This window comes from Schistocerca gregaria, unplaced genomic scaffold (assembly GCF_023897955.1).
Source record: "Schistocerca gregaria isolate iqSchGreg1 unplaced genomic scaffold, iqSchGreg1.2 ptg000229l, whole genome shotgun sequence".
Taxonomy (NCBI): domain Eukaryota; kingdom Metazoa; phylum Arthropoda; class Insecta; order Orthoptera; family Acrididae; genus Schistocerca; species Schistocerca gregaria.
The window spans coordinates 2,548,183-2,555,280 of NW_026061748.1; positions in this window are offsets into that span (position 1 = coordinate 2,548,183).

Sequence of the window (7,098 nt, forward strand, 5' to 3'; positions counted from 1 at the left end):
CGTGTGCAAGGCACCAAATCCAGCTAAAAATTCAAAAATCGATAACTAAACTTGAATTGTACTGCTTCTTACTGGGTATAACATCAACATTGAAGCGGCTTCTGTGTTCTACTATGGTGCTTTTAGTGTCTCCGCATATCGCAGCACGCAACATAGCTTTGCACACGATAAATGTAACCGTTTCAGAGTGAAGAGCCTCCAATGTGACCATTTGACATTAAGTCGATTCGATAGCAAATGACGAAAACGGGCGGATTTCTTATGTTTTTACTACATATGAACACTTTTCACATTCTCCCGTGCAACGTGGCTGCTAGTCCTCCCTTCATGCAAAATCGTAAGGTCGTAGCTCATGTCCAAGGCACCAAAGCACGCTAAAAAGTCAACAATAGATAACTAAACTTGAATTGTACTGCTTCTTACTGGCTATTGCATCAACATAAAAGCTTCTTCTGTGTTCTACTTTTGTGCATTTAGTGTCTCCGCAGTCCGCAGCACGCGACATAGCATTTCACACGATAAATGTAACCGTTTCAGAGATAAAAGCGGCCAACGTGGCCGTCTGACATTAAGTCGAATCGATAGCAAGTGACGAAAACGGGCGGATTTTGTTAGGTTTTTACAACATATGAAAACATTTCACATTCTCCCGTGCAAAGTGGCTGCTAGTCATCCCTTCATGCAAAATCGTAAGGTCCTAGCTCATGTCCAAGGCACCAAAGCCGGCTAAAAAGTCAAAAATCGATAACTAAAACTTGAATGGTAATGCTTCTTACTGGTTATTACATCAACTTAGAAGCTATTTCTGTGTTCTACTATGGTGGTTTGAGTGTCTCCGCATATCGCAGCACGCGACATAACTTTGCAAAGATAAATGTAACCATTTCAGAGAGAAGGGCAGCCAATGTGACGATCTGACATTAAGTCGATTCGATAGCAGATGACGCAAACGGGCGGATTTCTTAGGATTTTACTACATATGAACACTTTTCACATTCTCCCGTGCAACGTTGGTGCTAGTCCTCCCTCATGCAAAATCTTAAGATCCTAGCTCATGTCCAAGGCACCAAAGCAAACTAAAAAGTCAATAATCGATAACTAACCTTGAATTGTACTGCTTCTTACTGACTGTTACATCAACTTAGAAGCTTCATTTGTGTTCTACTTTTGTGAATTTAGTGTCTCCGCATTCCGCAGCACGCGACCGTTTCAGAGATTAGGGTCCAATGTGACCATCTAACATGAAGCCGAATAGATAGCAAATGACGAAAACGGGCTGATTTCTTAGGTTATTACTACATATGCACACCTTTCAAATACTCCCGTGCAACGGGGTTCGCTAGTCCTCCGTTTATGCAATATCTTAAGGTCCTAGCTCATGTCCAAGGCACCGAACCTGGCTAAATATTCTATAACCTGTAACTTAAACTTGAATTGTACTGCTTCTTACTGTCTATTACATTAACTTAGAAGATTCTTCTGTGTTCTACTATGGTGCTTTTAGTGTCTCCGCATTTCGCAGCACGCGACATAACTTTGCACACGTTAAATGTAACCGTTTCAGAGAGAAGAGCGGTCAATGTGACGATCTGACATTAAGTCGACTCGATAGCAAATGACGATAACGGGCTGATTTCTTAGGTTTTTACTACATCTGAACTCTTTTCAGATTCTCCCGTGCAACGTGGCTGCTAGTCCTCCCTTCATGCAAAATCTTAAGGCCCTTGCTCAAGTCCAACTCACCAAAGCCGGCTAAAAAGTCAAATATCGGTAAGTAAACTTGAATGGTACTGCTTCTTACTGGCTATTACATCAACTTAGAAGCTTCTTCTGTGTTCTACTATGGTGCTTTTAGTGTCTCCGCATTCCGAAGCACGCGACAAAGATTTGCACACGATAATTGTAACTGTTTCAGAGAGAAAAGCGGCCATTTTGACGATCTGACATTAAGTCGATTCGATAGCAAATGACGAAAACGGGCAGATTTCTCAGGTTTTTCCTACATATGAACACTTTTCACATTCTGCTGTGCAACGTGGCTGCTAGTCCTCCCTTCATGCAAAATCGTAAGGTCCTAGCTCATGTCCAAGGCACCGAAGCCGGCTAAAAAGTCAAAAATCGAAAACTAAACTTTAATTGTACTGCTTTATACTGGCTATTACTTCAACTTAGAAGCTTCTTCTCTGTTCTACTATGGTTCTTTTAGTGTCTCCGCATTTCGCAGTTCGCGACATAGCTTTGCACAAGATAAATGTAACCGTTTCAGAGCGAAGAGCGGCCAATGTGACTATCTGACTTTAAGTCGATTCGATAGCAAATTTATTTATTTATTTAACCTGACAAGATTAGGGCCATCTGTCCCTCTCTTACATCTAACCAGGCATTCTACTTATTTTACAGTCATATGTTGTAGTAGGCATGTTAAACTACATCTAATACAAAAAGTGAGATAAACAATTAGAAAGGTACACCTCCAAAAAGACATTATTGAAGAGAAAGATTTCAGATAGGAGTGCTGGCAGCAGGGAGTGTGGGGGGAAATCATGGTGAAGGGAGGAGAAGAATAGAGGGACATGATGAAACATAATTAAGGAAAATATAAAGGAAAATAAGACTGCGTGGCTAATAGAGATAGATGAAGAAGAAGGCATCTCAGAAGCAAGATAGGAGACGCTAGCTTTGCTATTTGACATATGAGAGGATTGGCCTTGCACATTAATTTTGTGGAGAATTTTATGCGGATGATAGTAGGAAATGCTTCAACTTCTTCTTAAAATCAACAGGAGATTGAATTTTCCTCAAGGTAAGGGGCAGTTTGTTCCAGAGGCGGACAGCGGCAACTGAGAAGGAGTTTGCAAAAGTTTTTGTTTTGTGAGTGTGCACAGCTAGGATACCAGATAAGAGCGACCTCGTGTTTCGATTATGATGGCATTACACGTTTTTAATCTCTGAAGCTAGGTACTGGGGTGCTTGCGCGACGAGGAGTCGGTGAAGTAGACATATAGTGTGGTAGTCACGCAGTTTGTCCGGCGGCAGCCACCCTAGCTCGGAGTATGAAGCACTAACATGATCATATCGGCGAATGTTGCAGGTGTAACGCACACAGGCATTCATGGTTAGCTCTAGCCGTCTTTTGTTTTCACTACTCATGCCTTGTTGAATCACATCACAATAGTGGAGGTTCGGTAGAACGAGTTTATTGCACGAGCTGGCGTTTCAAGTTCTGTATGAATATGTTCCGAAACTTTTTGAGAGCATAGAGACAAGCAGACGTCTTTCGGCACACTGCGACTGTATTCTCCGCCCAGTTGAGATGCTCGTCCAAAGTTACACCCAAGTTCTTCACTGTTTTCTGATATGGTATTGGAGTACCTTCGAGCAGAATAGGAGGTAGCCGTTCGCGGAAATCTGAACTTATTAATTTCTGATGGGCTATTAAGATTACTTGCGTCTTTTTTGCGTTTAATTTAAGCCCCTGGTTTTTCGCCCATGTCACTACTGAAGACAGATCATCATTCATCAGAGCGATTGCAGTGTTTACGTCTTCAGGTCTGACGCTTAGGTAGAGCTGGAGGTCGTCGGCATATGTTTACAGGAGGACAAAACCGACGAAATATCGTTGACATATAAAGAAAACAACAGTGGTCCTAAGACTGATCCTTGTGGCACTCCCGAAGAAATATGTTTCAAGGAAGATTTTTCATTTGCGCAGACAACACATTGCTGTCTGTCTTTTAAGTAGCTTTCAAACCATCTCATTGCACTATCAGAGAAATTAAGCTGTTGCATTTTTCTGAGTAATATGTCAAAGTTAACAATGTCAAAAGTCCAGTACCGTCAATATTGTTGCCTTTCGATTGTCGATGGCATATTTCAGGTCATCAGTTACTTTAATTAGAGCAGTGTTTGTGCTGTGATGTTTATGGAAACCAGATTGAAATTTGTCATATAGACTGAATTCATGCAAGTGTTCAGTGATTTGGTCATGAACAATATATTCAAGGGCTTTGGAAAGAGCTGGCTGTATGCTAATTGGTCGGTAATCACTAGGCAGTTGCGGGTTTTCGATCTTAGGGATGGGTCGAATTATGCTTCTTTTCCATGCAGTGGGGTATATTCCGTTCACGAGGGAAAAATTAAATATGTCAGTTAAGACAGGTACTAAGATATCGGCAACATTCTTAATCATGGTTATACCGATAATGTCGTTGCCTATTGCATCAGAAGAGATTCTCATTATTGCTTTTCTTGCCGTATTTGTTGTTACATGTTTTAGATGGAAGGTATCGTTGTTAGTTATCCTGTTTGGGGATTCTTGTGGACGGTAATTATCAGCCGTGCTGGTAATCAGAGGTGCAGAGAAGAATTCATTTAATTCGTTAGCTGACACATGAAAAGTAGTTTCCGATTTTGCCTTTCCGACCCCCAAGCTACGGACATTCTTCCATAGAGTCGTGGGTGTCAGATCGCTGCATACAAGGGAGCGAGCGTGCCTGATTTTGGCATTGCGAATGCATTGTTTCACTCTGTTCCGTAGCTTTCTATATTCTTCGAAACTCTCGGTTTTCGGATCTGCCTTGAAACGCCTGTGGGCAGCATCCCTATTAGTCATCCTTTGACGTAATTCAGCTGTCAGCGATGGAGCAGGAGATTTTCTTACACGGACTGTGCGCACAGGTGCATGTTTGTCAAAGAGGGCAGTGAGTTTATCACCAAGTTCATTAATTTTGCCGTCGCTTGTAGGTTCTCTGATTATTTGATGCCATGAGATTTCTGAGCAATCGGCTGTTAGAGCGTCAAGGTCAATACGTTTCATGTTCCTACAAGTTATGTAACGCGATTTGATCCTTGGGGGCTGCACAGAGTAGGCCAGGAATATTACATAATGTGCTGAGAGGCCAGGGGCTGCTGATTGACCAACATCTCTTACTTTGTCTGTTTCGTTGCGATCACGTCTATAAGAGTATGACTGTGCGCCATATGGTGTGTAGGTTGTAGTGGAAGAATGTTCATGCTATTGCAACTAAACAATCTTCTTAGGTTTATTGCGGAGGAAGTGTCTCTTAGCAGGTCTATGTTCAAATCACCCATTACGATGACATGTTCGTATTGACACTGAAGTGAATGTAATTCCGACTGGAAGGAACTCATTGAGCTTACTTTTGGCGCATTGTACACGACGCCAGTCAAGAATCTCCGATTTTGTATATTTATCTCAATGAACATGAATTCAGCCTCTTTTTCTTCAGCAGGATTTGACGTACTTAAAACTTTCGCTTTGAGATCTGTTCGTATATTTGCGCCGACCCCGCCACCTCGCTTTTTTGATCTGTCTGCCCTAAGAAATTTGTACCCTGGGAGATGGATAGATGCAGAGGATACGTGTGGTTTCAACCACGTTTCGGATAAGAGGATTACGTGGTAGTTTAGTTGGTTGAAGAGGAGGCCAAGTTCTTCGTAATGCGCAGGTAAAGACTGAATGTTGCAGTGAGCTGCTAAAAGCTCGCTGAGCAGCCTGGAGTAGGGTGGCAGACTGGTTGTCCCTTTCTTAGGGACTACCTGCCGCGAGGGGCACTGGCCGGTGTTTCCGCCAATTGACATCATACAGGGGTGTCCGAGATTTTGCGCGCCCTGTTTGTGACTCCGCGAGTGTCAAAAGAAACGCGACTGCAAGAGATTTCCTGAGGTTGCGGGAGTATAGAAAATGGATTAGTGGTATTCGGTGCAGGGAGAATATGACCAAAATGGAGACGGCTGTGTGTCACTGAGTATCCTATGTCGTAAGAGGAGAAATGTAATTAGAGTTGAAACGTCCCCTAGGAACAATTATACAAGACTGTGCTTAAACTGACACACAATATTTTTTAACACAACGCAATCTGACTTTCAATAATCCCTACAAAAGAATGGCCCTGACTAACATTAACCTATACCTTTCACAAATCACTTACCTCACCAAAAATCTTCGTTACTCGAACTACTGCATTACAGCGAGCACCACTACTGCCAGCTAAATAAAAGATTCAAACTACGGAAGTCACTAACTACTGATAGGCAGGCATAGTTAGCAAATGAAAGATTTTAATTGAGAACAAACAATGTATTTACCTTAAGAGTCATTATATATATATATCAGTTCATGACACCAATTCTTACAAATTTCAAAACTCCGCCATCTCTCTCCGCACATCCACCACTGCTGGCGGCTCACCTCCAACTGCACAACGCTACGCGCTGTTAACATCCAGCCGCCCAACACTACAATGGCGAGTATTACAACAATGCCAACCTGCCACTGACTGCACACAGCACAGCCAGTGATTTTTCATACAGAGCGCTATGTGGCGTTACCAATAAAAAAATCTAAACAGCCTACTTACATAGCCCCCATGCTCACCACAAAAAATTTTACAAATTATTTTGGGCAGTGGCCAATACAGATTTGAAAAAAAATTTTCATAATTACAATAACAAAGAAATGAAATGCACACACTTATCACTACAATATTGGTCAAAAGCTAAAATTTTCTCACTGTCCATAATGACAGTCCTGATCATTCATCACAGTAAAATTGCAGAATTTTTTTTTCTCAAAGTCGGAGCAGTAAAAGAAAATGCACATGCAAGTAGTGTATTTCCATGCAGTCTTCAAGAAGTAGTGGTGTCCTTCCAACGGAAAGACATGCTGACAGGTAATGGGCCACAACGGAGCAAACCCACAGCAGAGTCAGTCGAAGTTTTGAAGAATATTGGAAGGTTGGTCATCACAGAGCAGACCTACTATAGTCCTAGTAGAGATTATGGTATTGGTGGGCCACCAGAGGTGCAGACCCACTGCAGTCCTTGTACAGATAATGGTATTGGTGAGTCATCAACGGTGTAGACCCACTGTAGTCCTTGTAGAGATGGCTAGCAGGCAACTGTTGCGACTGTGCAGGTGCACAATCACCATCGAAGAGTCTTGCGGAGAATATAGCAAATCCATCAACCAATTTTCCTTAGAACCAACAATGCTGTTAACCAGTCCCTTGCTGAATCATTAACACACGTGCAAACACTATCAGTCCCTGCTTCTCACATATTGTCTGTATACTATGG